Below are 13966 nucleotides of genomic sequence, written 5' to 3'. Positions count from 1 at the left end.
TTACCAGCGACTGGGGTGAAGGGAGAAAGAATTTTTTAATCGGAATAGAGTTTCAATTTTGTAAGATGAAAAAGTTCTAGAGATTAATTTCATGACAATGTAAATATATTCAACACTACTGAACTGTACACTTAAGAATGGTTGAGATGTAAATTTAGTGTTATGTGTTTTTTACCACAATAAAAAAGGGGGAAAAATATAGAATACATATTTTGTTATGTTCACTTGGCCTTCCAGGTTGAAAAGAGAGAATGAAAAGATGACAACTGTAAAAAAGGGGGAAAAATATGACTCTTGTTCATAAACTAATGGTGCAGAAACTTGGAAAAAATAATAATAACCAAATAGTATAAAGTTTTGGAGTGAGGCAACTGGGAATGGAACCCTGGACCTGCCATTTCTCAGCTGTGTGACTACCCACTACTTCTCTCTGAGCCCCAGTAGCCTCTTTTGTAAAATACATGCGAGTACTTACTTTGCTGGGTTGATGTGAGAATAAAATTAAGTGAAATAATATATTGTGTTTCCCAAACTTATCTGATACTAAGACTCAGAGTGCTTGTTGGACAATATTCTGGAGTACTGAAACCAAATTTCCAAATAAGAGCCTGGGAACCTATATATTTAATAAGCATCTTGTCATCTTGGAAATTTTGGAAACACTAAAATGATGCATTTACAAGCCTTTCTTAGAGTGAGGTTCAGTGAGTAATATCAGTGCCCATTCCCCAAGACTCCATGGCACCACCTATCCAGCTTCACTCAATCCAGTCATAGGTACCTTTTCCATTTCTTCTTTCCCCTCCTTCTCATGTGGGTTGTCATTTCATTTATTTAACCAAGAGTTACTGATACTAACCTTGGCTAGGGGTTGAGGGCCGGGGACACAGGTGTCTGAGACATGTCTCTGTCCTAAAGATATGAGCACGAATAAGTTTAATGAAAGAGTAAATGAGCATATGAAAATATGCTAGGCTTCTGTTTCCAGTAATATGGAAGACTAGATATTCTGAAATCTTCTTGCTACAAAGCATCTCAAAATATGAAATGTATATATCTCTATGTCAGAGCTGGCAAGGAAGTAAAGGAAATGCTCTGAGGCACTCTGAGATGATTGAGCGCCAACTCCATCAGCTTCCTTGGCGTTACCTGGACCCTTAGTGACCTAAAACTTTTTTTTAAGGGGAGGAGGAGTAGGAGACAAAGTCTGGGCCGCTCACAGGGGAGAATGTCAGATCAGAGACCATAAAAAGGTAAATTATTATTTTTTTTAATGCGTCACTCAAAGGTGAATGCTGTGGAAACTTATCTGTTTTGTTTCTTGGTTCTGGGTGGAGAAAAGTCTCCCCTGAAAATGTTTGGCTATAGGCTAGAGCGCAAATAGATCTGGCGGCCAAACATTCACTTTTTTCATGGTCAAAAACAGCAACAACACTCAGAAACATAATTTAAAATGGACTTGAGTTGGTAGTGCCCTCCAATGCCTGACAAAAGAAATGAAAACCCCTTCTGGAGGAAAGTGCACAGTCAAACTAAGCCTCAAAGACTCCACACCCATAGCAGACCAACAAATGTAAGCTCACAATCTAAAGTCACAAACCACAAAAGGAAACAAGGTACCATGAGCAAGAATCAACAGATCCACAAGCATCTCAGATATCAAGATTACTGTATCCAGAATATAACATGTGTTTAATGTATTTATACATAAGGGTGTATTTAAAACATGAATGAAGAGCAAGAAAATATGGCCAAAAATGAGCTGGAATATTTGAAAACAAACAAACAAACAAACAAATAGAACTTATAGAAATAAAAAATTACCGAAACTTAGTAGGATTGAGGACATGCAATAAAAGGAGCAATATTGTACTATTCTGATATATTGTGAAGAATAATAATATGTCAGGGGTGGTAAGGATGCAGGGAAACAGCTCCTAGCTAAATGGAATGTGAACTTTTGTGATTTCGGGGGAAAGTAACATGGCGATATCCACAAAAATAAGAAAAAAAACTTACCATTTTACCCAATATTTTCACTTTTGAGAATTTATCCAATAGAAATGAAAGCACTACTCTGAAAGGATATATGAACAAATATGTTTATCACTGTTTTGTTTGTGGTGGCAACAATTAGAAGCATAGAGGTGTGGTTGAATAAACCATGATTTGTCCATACCTTGGAATACTATGCAATTATTAAAAGAAATGAGGTAGATCCTGTGTCTATTCATGTACCCATGATTTTACAAGTGATTAAAAATAAATATCAGAAACTAATTTAAAAAAATAAATTTAAAAATAAATAAATAATAAATATCAGAGCAGTGTATACACTGGGAATCCATTTGTGTATGAACATAAACAAAATAAACCTCCCCTTACATAAATTTATATCTATTTATGTCAGCATATTACCACAAAAGTATAGAATGATACATACAAGGTGTTACCATTGATTATTTGGTAGGGTGGGTGTAGAAAGAAAGAGGGGAGATTATTGATTTTTCTTAATATATCTTTGTATTATGTCGCTAGTTTCAGTGAAGACGAAAAAGTATAAAAGAGCAAATAAAAAGGCATTCCAGGAAGAAGTTAGCTTTTCAATTTGGGAGATCTGGGAAGCTTCATGGAAGAGGTGGCAAGTAAGCAGGGTCTTCAAGAAGAGAGAGGTTTGTTGAGAGAGGCCTGCAAAGGATTATTCCCAGCACAGTGGGCAGCTGTGCCAAGCAAAAAAGAGAAATGGAATCAAAATGATCATGTGCTGAGCACCTGCACTGAACACAATTAATTGTACCAGTTCTTTGTTAGACTTCCCCTACAGATGAGGGAACTGAGGTTCAGAGAAGTTAAAGGAATGGCTAAAAGACCACACAGCTAGTAACTGGCAGAGCTAAACTTGGACTCCATGTCTTTTTTACTCCAAATCTTTTTCTGTACCTATGAAGAATTATTTTGTATCTGGGTGCTATGGTCTAAATGTTTGTGTTTCTCCAAAATTCATATGTTGAAACTTAATGCCCAATGTGATGGTGTTAAAAGGTGGGGCCTTTGGGGGTTATGAGAGTGGAGCCCTCGTGAATAGGATTAATGCTCTTACAAGAGAGACCCTAGGAGCTCACTACCTCCTTCTTTCTACCATATGAGGACACAGCAAGCAGCTGGCTGTCTATGGACCAGGAAATGGGCTCTCACCAGACACCAAATCTACCAGCACCATGATCTTGGTCCTCCAGCTTCTAGAATTGTGAAAAAGAAATGTTTGTTGTTTAGAAGCCATCGGTTTATGGTGTTTTCGTTATAACAGCCCAAAGGGACTAAGATACTGGACAAAGTATGTACCTTGAACATTATGACTCTGCAAATGGGACTGAATAATGGGGAGGCAGCTGTGATCTCCTCCAGGAAGGCTTCCCTGTCTGCCGTATCTGGATTGGAGAGCCTCCCACAGGCCCCATACAGCCCTCTTTCCCACTTCCTCTTGCAGGTTGATCAGCTGGATGGGTCAGGATGATTCCACAGGGAAGCTGAGTTCTGAAGGGTCATCACCCCAAAAAGGACACTTGGAGGAACAGTAGGCACTTCTGACAGAACCAAGCAGCCTAGGATTTTAGCCTTATTTCTTATTTCTACCCCAGCCCCAGCTGCCCTGAAACATGACCTGCACCCCCATGCCTTCCCGCCTTAGTTTATACTGTTCTCTCAGCTCCAGATGCCTTTTACCACTAGCTCATCCTCTCTGGAAGACTCCTATGTAGCTTTCAAGGCCCAACTCAAATGGTGCTCTTCTTCCTTTTATACCATTAGGGCATCTGACCTTTGCCATTCAAAATAGGAATTAGCGCCTCCGCTTTATGGATGAGGACCTTGAGGCTCCCAGAAATGATGTGGCTTTCGAGTCTGTCAGCACCAGGAAACAAGTGACAAGGGTTGTAGTTCTGGCTCTGCCATTTGTGTGTCATCTTGGGCAAGTCCCTGCTGCTCTCCAGGTCTCAGTTCTCTACCTATAACATGGTGGGTGTTGGGATGTTGTCTGAGATGGTCTCTGCAATCCTGTCTTGCTTGCTGCTACAGCAACAAAAGAATTTAAACAGCTCCTTGGTATTGCCTATGACTGGATCTTGTTTTCCTTTGGCCTGATTCCAAGAGCAAGCACTGCTTCCCTCTGCCCTCCTCCTACTCGCCCCCGTTCTTTGTTCTTCCTGAGACAAAGCTGCCAGCCCCTCTCCTTTCCAGGCGTCTGGGCTTTGAGCCAGCCAGCCAAGTGGCAGCTGGGACTCAGATGAAAGGGCCCTCAGAGGGCTGCCTGTGGCTGAGTGCCCAGCCCAGATCAGCCCAGGCCTGGCAGGCCTGGGCCCAGCCATCCCACAAGGCATCCTGCCACCACTCCCACACAAGGCTCCTTTGTGAGTCCCACAGCAAGGGGAGACCCCTGCCAACCCACAAGGACTCTTTTCGCTTCCCTCTGCTCCACACCTGATAGAGAAGTATCTAGGGCTTTAGAGAATGGTCCAGGGCTGGACCAGGCTGACCTAACTTTGGTGCCTCACTTTGGAGATCTTTGTTCCATTTAATCTTCAGAACAACACTGGTAACAGGTAGTGTTATTGCCCTTTAGAGAGGACAGACACAGATATCTGAGGGCCTGCTATGTCAATCATGGTACTAGGCACTGGGAAGAAAGTAATGAACCAGGGACAAGAGCTGATCTCATGAAGCTCATGATTAGTGGGGACAGAGACTAATTGAATAGCCACCACAAATAAATATCTGGTTACACAGCATGATCAGTGCTCTGAAAGGAAAGAGCAAGGAACTATGAGAGCATATGGATAGTGGTGGGCTCATTAGTGTGGAGCAAGGGCAGGGAAGCCTTCTTGAGATTGAGGTATGAAGGATGAGGAGGGCGGGGTAGAGAGGGCCACACGGGCCCTGAGGTAGGAGGAGGAAGGTACTGAATTAGAGGAGGAACTGAAAGAAAGAGATCCGTGGCAGGAGAACAAGGAGGGCTCCTTTTGATCATCTTTGGCTGAGGCAGCCTGTGGATGAAAAGGCCACATTTTAAACCCCTAGGATGCAAGGGCCTCAAAGAATCAACTTTATAATTAACGTGTGCTCCTTTCCCCCAGGGAAGAACTGCACTCCAGCCTGGAAATTCTTTACTTGAGAAAGCAAGTCCCTTTAACTCTGGGAGCCTCACGTTTATCACCTTAAAAAAGGGAGTTGTAGTGCCACTACAGAGTTTCCAGGAGGAATCTGGGAAGCAATGTGCAGTCAGTGCCAGGCACAGGGCCGGGGCAGGTGTCCACCCCTGGAGACCCTTATAGGGAGGAGGCATGGCTGGGTTTCTGTTTGAAACTGCCCCAGACCCAGCAAGTTCCTTTTGGGAGAAAGGAGGCAGCCAGAGCTTCTAAGTAGATGTTAGAACTTGCTCAGTTCGGCTTCGATTGCAGGGACACTGACCATGGCTGGATGCCATGTGTGCCCCGAGTTCATCAGGTCATGATCCTTTTAACCCCAAGGATGCCCAGAGTGGTATTAAAATGGTAATAAAAGGTAACTTTTGTTTCATGAGCATTATCTCATTTATCTTCATTGCAACACTACAGGGAAGATTAAAGGAAGATTAAAATCATTCCCACTTTCCAGGTGAGGAAATTGAAGCTTATAAAGGCTATTTTTTAAGCCAAGATTCAAATCCAGGCAATCTGGCTCCATATCCTGCTGTGTTGACCACTCCCTGTACCTCCAGGCCAGGGCCCCAAACCAGTGCTGTTGGCCCCCCGACCCCACCCTCTTTCCCCCACATCCTCTTCTAGTCCAAATCTACTAGTAGCATACTATCAGACCTGGGACCCAAACATAAATTGTAGTGGACATGTGTAACATTTCCACTCAGCTTCTATTCTCCCTCCTTCTTTGTGAAAATCCAGTTTTCTTCTGTGGACCACTCCCTCTTTTACTCTACTGCCACCATCTTGCCACTATGTGGCTGGAGAGTAAATTTAACATATGAAGGGAATTAGAATTGAGAGGTGAGAAACTGGTTCCTGGCTATCATTTGAGCACTGATCAATCTATGCCTCAGGCCCTAACCCTGGAGTTTCCAGTAGGTGACAAGAGGTATTCCCTTTTGACTTAAACCATTTTACACTGAATATATCTGTCACTTACATTCTAAAGAGGCCCAGTGAGTATGGATCCTATGCTGTGTCTCTACTATTTATCCCTCCAGATCTACTCTACCCTCTCCCCCACTCTCCGCCCCAGAAAGCTAATCCTTGTGGGTTACATCCACAGGCTGCTGTGCCCTCTGGCTTTCATCTGAGTTTGGCCAAGAGAGGCCTAGCAGGAGAAGATCAGAGGGCAAGAGGAAGCTGAGGTCAGAGTATTTTTCTCCCGGCTCGCTCCTTGTCCAGTCCTTGTAAGTCATGTGTGTCCCTCAGACTTAAACCATTTTACACTGAATATATCTGTCACTTACATTCTAAAGAGGCCCAGCTTGAGGAGCCACCTGTGTTACACTCTTCCACTACAATTTATGTTTGGGTGCACGTGTTCACATGTGTATGCCTTATTTCTGTGCCAGTCACTCTATAATTAATCATGAACTGGGACAGGAAGGGAACTGCTTTTTCTGAGTACTCATCATCTGCAAGACTCATCTCCATGCAGGACACTTTATGTACACAATTGGGTTTTATCCTTGTAATTCTATGTAGAAGATATTTTTAGCCACGTTTTACAGAAGGTAAAACTAAGACCTAGGTTGGTAAAGAAACTCATCTAAAATCCCATGGCCGAGAAAGTAGTGGAATGATCTGAAACCCATATACACAGGCTCTAAAACCCATGTCTTTTAGCCCCTCATAGTACTGCTTTCCAAAATGCCTAGTTCATTCTCACCATTTAGGTCTCAGCTTAAATGCCACCTTCCCCAGGAGGCCTTCCTAACAGAGACCATTCCATCTGAAGGAAGTCATCACTGATATTCTTTTTCATAGTACATCATTCTTTTCCTTCATAATATGTATTTATTTCTTTATTGGTTTAATGTCTGTCCCACTTATTAGATTCTGAGCTCCATGAAAGCAGCCAGTCTCCAGATCTGTTTTGCTGACCATTCTCTTCCCGGTGCCTAGTATGATTCCTGCTACATAGTAGGCTCCAGATAAATACAATAGCTCCCATCCCCCATCATCTGTGGTTTTACTTTCTGTGGTTTCAGTTACCCACAGTCAACTATGGTCTGAAAATATTAAATGGAAAATTACAGAAATAAACAATTCATAAATTTGTACACCGTTCTAAGTAGTGTGATAAAATCTTGCACTTTCCCGCTCTGTCCCGCCTGGGATGTGAATCATCCCTTTGTTGAGCATCTCCAGCATCTCCACGCTGTATACAGGAGTAGCCATCTAGGTTATCAGATTGACTGTCGAGATAGCATGGTGCTTGTGTTCAAGGAACACTTATTATACTTAATAATGGCTCCAAAGCACAAAAGTAGTGATGCTGGCAATTTGGATATGCCAAAGAGAAGCTGTACAGTGCTTCCTTTAAGTGAAAAGTTGAAAGTTCTCAAATTAATAAGGAAAAAAATCATATGCTGAGGTTGCTATCTGTGAAATTGTGAAGAAGGAAAACAGAAATTCTTGCTATTTTTTGCTGTCACACCTCAAACTGCAAGTTACAGCCACAGTGCATGATAAATGCTTAGTTAATATGGAAAAGGCATTAAACGAATGTGTGTATATAGAGGAAAAAATATTGTATATACGGAGTTAGGTACTATCTGTGGTTTCAGGCATCTACTGTGGGTCTTGGTATGTACCCCCCATGGATAGAAGAGAACTACCGTATTCGCTAAATGAATAAGTGGCAAAGGAAAGAAACAAACATTTATTTAAGTGCCCGCCCCGTGTCAGCCATTTTACACAGATGATCTCATTTCCTCTTCGCAACAGTCTCATGAGGTATATCTTGCTGTCCCATTATGCTGATGAGGAAACCAAAGTTGGAGAGGGATTGTGACTTTCCCAAAATCACACAGCCTAGAGCCAAGGTTCATACATAGGTCTCCTGATGTCACAGCTATGCTTGTTCCACGGTGTCCCTGTGTCCCCCACATAGGAGCTCACAGTGGGGTAGAGGAGGAGGGCCCGATCAGTGGGACTCAGGTGTATCATTCCTGGACAAACAGAAATTTCAGGAGCAAATAGTGTCTGCTGCAGCCACTCCCTTGGGACTGGCCACTCCCAGGCCCTCTTGGGCACACACCCTTCCAGCCTAGCCAAAAAACATTCTCTTCCCTGTTTGTCATCAGGCTATCTGGTCTGCCGGCCTCTGCAAACACCATGTCCCTTGCCTTGCTTTGTAGGGCTGCCTGTGGCTAACTATCTGCTCACTAAGTTTCCCAAGAACCAGCGGGCCCCAAACACTGGTTCTGTGGTGTGTCCCTGAGCCCTGCATGCAAGCCAGTTAACCAGTAGGTGTTAATAAAGCAAGGCCCTTCCTGCTAAGTCTCCAGGACCTCACACTAGCCCAGGCTGGTACCTGGGAGGATCTTTTCCAACTTCCATCCTTTGATCTCAGACCCTGCCCATTTTCCTCTTTAAAATCATTGACATCCAAATGGAGGGCTTCTGGGATGCTGAATAACATATTCTTTGTCTTGGGCTGGGAGATGGTTACACAGGTGTGTTTACTTCTTGTGAAAATTACTTGGGTGAATTTGTCTGTATAAAAGTTGTACTTCAATAAAATGTTTACAAAAAGAAAAATCATTGCTATCCACTCCTGCCCCAGTGTTCCCATACCTGACCAACTGTGCAGTGGGACACCATCTTTCCAGACGTCCTCCCTCAATACTCCCCAAAACACACCCAGAGACCCTTTTCATCTAGAGTTTGACTGCATCCTGCCCAGCAAAGACGAGGTAGAACAAAGTAGCCAACATGGCTGGTGCCCCAAGGCCCGGGACCTTCAGAATCTTCTGGTGCCTGCTCCTGTTGGGCAACTCCTCCCTCCCTCTTAGAGACTTCTCTGAGTGAGAGATTGGATACCCTCCCTACTCCTGCCCAGATTCTCTTTTTCCAGGCATGCTAGCAGCCTCTGGCCCAGGCACCATGCAGGCGCTAGTTATCATCTCCCACAGCCTCTATGAAGAGCACCTCCCATGGCCTGTACTCAGGACCTTTGCCAGCTCATCCTCCTTAGGTTCCTGGAGAGGATTTAACTATAGCTCATCCAGCTCCTCATTCACTGGCTGCCCAACCCCAGTTCAGCAGCCCTAGCTTATTACCCCACATAGACACTTTCTCTGACAGCTCGAGGGCACCTGAGCCCAAGAGAAGGGAGGGGCTCTGCATGCCTAGGGTGGGTAGTGATAGCAGAACTCTGCTGCTAAACACAGCCAGAGCTTCAGTCCTGGCGCCAGGTGGTAAACCACAGAGGCCAATGCCAGCTCTTTAAACAAAAAGAGAATTTCTTAGAACACTATCAATGTTGGCAGAGGGTGGGGACCAGGAGCTCGTGGGGCCCAGAGGCAGGAGTCCGACAGGGATCACGCTGCAGAACCGGCTGACTTCTGCTGGTCACAGGCAGGCCCCTGACTATACCAGGGGCAGGTAGAAGAAGAATCCAATCACTTGGGTTTTCGTAGTGGGAGCAGGGACTAGGACTTACCCCCCTGACAAGACTCTAATGGCAATTTCCCCAGAAGGGAGAGAATAGGGCTTGAGATTATCAAAAAACAACTGTCACTCAGCACAGGGTTAAACTGAACTGAACTTGGAGAAGACTCTGAGCCAGGGTAGAGGTTGTGCCGCCCCATTATACACATATCGACTAACAAAATTTCAATCATATCATACCACTTTAAAGATTAATTTAAACATGTATATACTTATTTTTTTCCATGTAGTATCATGAGGATTTTCTCCATATTATTATTAAGGGTTCTTCTGTATCACTATTTTTAATGGCTCTATAACATTGTGTTGTGAGAATGTATCACAAATGTATTAAGCCACATTTCATTTCTTCCTTTTTTTATCCTTTACTATAAACAGCACTATAACAAGCATCCTTTATAGCTAAGGCATTGTGCAAGGAATATGCACCTTTTTGATCTTATTCTTTGTTGCCTAGTGACTAGGAAGGCTGTGTCCACCATTAGAGTGCAGCTGCCCCTGAGTTTGTTTTTGCCCCAGGTTCAGAGTCTGACCCTCCATCCCAGGGCTGCCAGAGCTGCAGGCAAGGGCTGAAAATGTAAGCTGGCTTATAGCCAGGGCCTGAGAACCAAACCAGACCATCTCCACCACAGGTCTTCCTGGGATCTGAAGTACAAGCATTTCTTTCTGGACTAATCCAAAATACCAGCTAAAGAACTTACCCTACTTTCTGCTCCATGTTTTGTTTCTTTCTCCTGTCTTTCTTCTCACTTCCCCCTCCCTTTTCTCTTTCTTTCCTGTCTGTTTTCTCCATCCTCCTGCGCTTCTCCTTTCTGTACCTTCTCTCTAACTCTTCTTTAGCTCTTCTTCTTTTGTCTCTGTGTGTCTCTTTGCTTTCTCTTTTTCTCTACTATCTGTCCTTCACCTTTTAATCTCCACCCCTCATCCCCAGAATCTAGCCTTGTTTCTGTCTCATTTCGCTTTCTTCTGGAGTCTCTCTGTGCTCCGCCCACCTACCACTCCATTGTGTGAGTCATAATTTCCCCGGGGTAGATAAGGCAGCCTTTTCCTTGGTAGGTCTGGATCTGGATGAGTGGTGAGTTTGCCTCCCACTAAGGACAAAGCTAACAGATCACAGAATTGGGGGCTACCTGGTAAACCAAGGTGACTCAGGGCTTCCAGGCTGGGACACAAACTTCATCAAGCTTCCCTTAGACTCTCTTTCACCCCAGGGATCAGCATGCTGTGCCCAATTACTTACCAGGACAGCCTGGGGAAGGTGGTCGCAGAGCCTGAGGAGGAGCACCTGAGTTCATGATGTTGCTCTAAGAAGCAAACCTGCTCTCTGTGGGCAGGCTAAGGGCTGGATGCTGGTGACCCAGGAATGGCTCCAGGCCCCACAGCTGTGTTTCTCATTGTGTAGTCTCACATCACAGTGCAATGACCAGGTAGGATGTTTTTAAAGATCCTGATTCCTAGGCCCCATTCATCCTCATTAAACCAGAATATCTGGGAATGGGGGTCAGGAACCATCATGTTGAAGGTAATCGTGATGCTCAGCATTTGTTGTCAAAAAATTGGGAACACACTGAATGTCCATTAGTAAAGAATAGTTAAATAAATGATGATATCTCCTACTGTAGAACAATATTCAGCCATTAAAAAAGGATGAGGCATTCATAGAGACAGAAGGTAGATTAGAGGTTACCAGGGGTTGTGTTTGTGTGTGTGTGAGGGGGTGGTGTTATTGCTTAATGGGTACAGAGTTTCTGTTTGGGGTGATGAAAATTTTTAGAAATAGATAGTGGTGATGGTTGCATAATATTGTGAATGTAATTAATACCATTAAGTTGTATGCCTAAAAATGGTTAAATTGGCAAATTTTATGTTATATATGAATATATATAACATACAATTAAAAAAAAAAAAAGAATGAGGAGGAACCACATGCACTAACACGAAAAGACACCCGAGATAACCTGTTAAATAAAAATGAAAACTGCAGACCAAGATGTAGAATTATAAAATTGTGTGTGTGTGTGTGTATGTGTGTGTGTGTAAAATAAACTACCCTATTAAAAGTGGCCATCGCTGGAGATAGGATTGGCAGGATAGGCAGGAGAAGGAAGATTCTTTGTCTTTCCTGTGATATCAAAAATAAGGGGTAAGATTATGGGTAATTTTGACTTTCTTTTTGGTGTTTTCATATAAAAAACTAAGACACACTCAACAAAAACAATACTTTGCCCTCAAAGAGCTCAGAATCAAGCAAAGAGATAAGTACCAGTCAAGGTAATTACAACAGAACACTCTTTGTAATAAGGACTGTGGAAGCGCAGCGAAGGGGGTGTCAGGGAAGGCTTCCTGAAAGAGATCTGACTCTGGTCTTCAAAGACCACAAGGAGTAGGCCAAGCGGAGAAGCAGAGCTAGAACTCTTCTGGTGGGGGGAAGGGCAAAGATATGAGAGAAAGTGCGAGGTTCTGAAGTGTTTGTAAAGCCCGAGATGCTGACTGCAGCATGCCTACCAGAGCCCCAGAGCAGCTGGAGAGAGTTTTACAAAAGGGAGTATTCGTAGGTTTGTGCTTTGGATGAATCCTCTGGTGAGGTCTCTTCTGGGTTGAGGTTAGAGACCCTTCTCAGGCAAAGGCTGGAAAGTAATAAGGTGTAAACAAAGACCTTTCCAAGCACCTTAGAATTTCAGCCAAGGCCCCAGAGGCAGAAACAATACTAGAGTTACTGACCCTAAACTGAGAAGCTGGACCACCTTTGCAGAGCCTAGGGCAGCCGGGGGAAGAACAGGAGGAGCAGAAGAGAGAGGCGAGGGAGAGAGAATGCCCAGTTACCTCTGCGGGCAGCAGGTGTCTCCGCGAGAGATGGCCGGAACAGGATGGAGGGAGGGATGGGTGGAGTTTTTGCTATAACATTGGCCTGCTTATTCACAAGTTGAAATTACCTGAGAGAAAAAGGGAGACTCTCAGAAAAGCTAGGGGACCTGCCGAGGAACACTATAGAATGAGTCTACAGAATCCGTGTGAAAGGACAGTGGCAGGAAAGAAAGAAATCGGCTCTGTGCTTTTTCAATTGCTGAGTCAAGCCTCTTTTGTAAACAGCTACAAAACATTCGTGACGACTATCTGGGGAGTACGATCTTGGAACGAAGAAAGGATTTTTTACCACTCTCTCTCCCACAGGCCAACCCTTCTCTATCAAAACGAGGGGAGCAATAATCGCCTGGAAACTCATGTGTTCCCGCGAGCAATGAGCCTTGGGGAGCTGACTGGCGTTCAGGGTCCTAGTTGCTCCGGGCTGCTGAGATGAGCAGCGCTGCGGCGGCGCCAGCCGAGCTCAGGTCCTGCCCCGCAGCGCCCCCTGCTGGCAGGAGGTGCAGGAGCCGGCGCCCGCATGGGTGCTGCGCCCTGGGGCTGGACTCCGCTCAGCCTTCCTCGAGTCTGCAGTCTTTGGGCCCGGACGTGCATGCATTCATGAAATGAACCAGCAGAAGAGAGGTGTGGGCTTGCAACTGGGATGAGACCCAATCCAATAGAGGAGGGGACTGATCTTTTTAGAAAGGTCAGCCACTGGAGGTGAGGTTGGGCAAAAGGGTGTGAGGTAGGAAGAAAGGGAACAAAGATTTAAAAAAAATTATTGTGGAGTTTGGGAGAGTGAGGTCATATTGAGGAGTCATTAGTATTCTTGCTATTTCACTTCTCTGCTTTTGTTCAGGCTGGTACTTCTGCCTGGAAAATATTTTCCGCTTTCCTTTTCCTTTTTTTATAAGTACATAATGTATTCAAAAATATTAGAGAATAAATAGATAAATATCCATGTACCCATCACTCAGCTTGAGAAATAAGACCTAACAAATATAAAGTACCCATGTACTCCTCTTGCTCCTCAGAGATGGCTCCTAAATTCATGTTTTCATTCCCATGCAAATTTTTATTTACTATATATGTTTGTATTCAAAAATAATATGTAGATTCATGAAACCAAGAAAATTGTAATAAAGATCCTTTATTAGATATATGCTATATGGGATGCATATGTTATATATATACTTTGATATACATTCTAAAGTATTGTATAGTATGTACATATATAGTAGACAGTGCATGTATAGTTTATCTATATCTGTATCTATAGCTATATCTATCTATTTATAGAGAGAAATAAACATTTTCCCCTTACCACCCTGCATTTAAGATTCTTCTTACCTTTCTCTGCTTTGCAAACTCCACAAAGTTGTTACTTCTTCAGGAAGCTTCCCTAAGCACCTCTCTTGTGGTACTTA

The sequence above is a fragment of the Pteropus vampyrus genome, unplaced genomic scaffold (genome assembly GCF_000151845.1).
Source record: "Pteropus vampyrus isolate Shadow unplaced genomic scaffold, Pvam_2.0 Scaffold141, whole genome shotgun sequence".
Classification (NCBI taxonomy): Eukaryota; Metazoa; Chordata; class Mammalia; order Chiroptera; family Pteropodidae; genus Pteropus; species Pteropus vampyrus.
The sequence above is the reverse complement of the archived record's forward strand: the minus strand, read 5'-3'. Positions refer to the sequence as shown.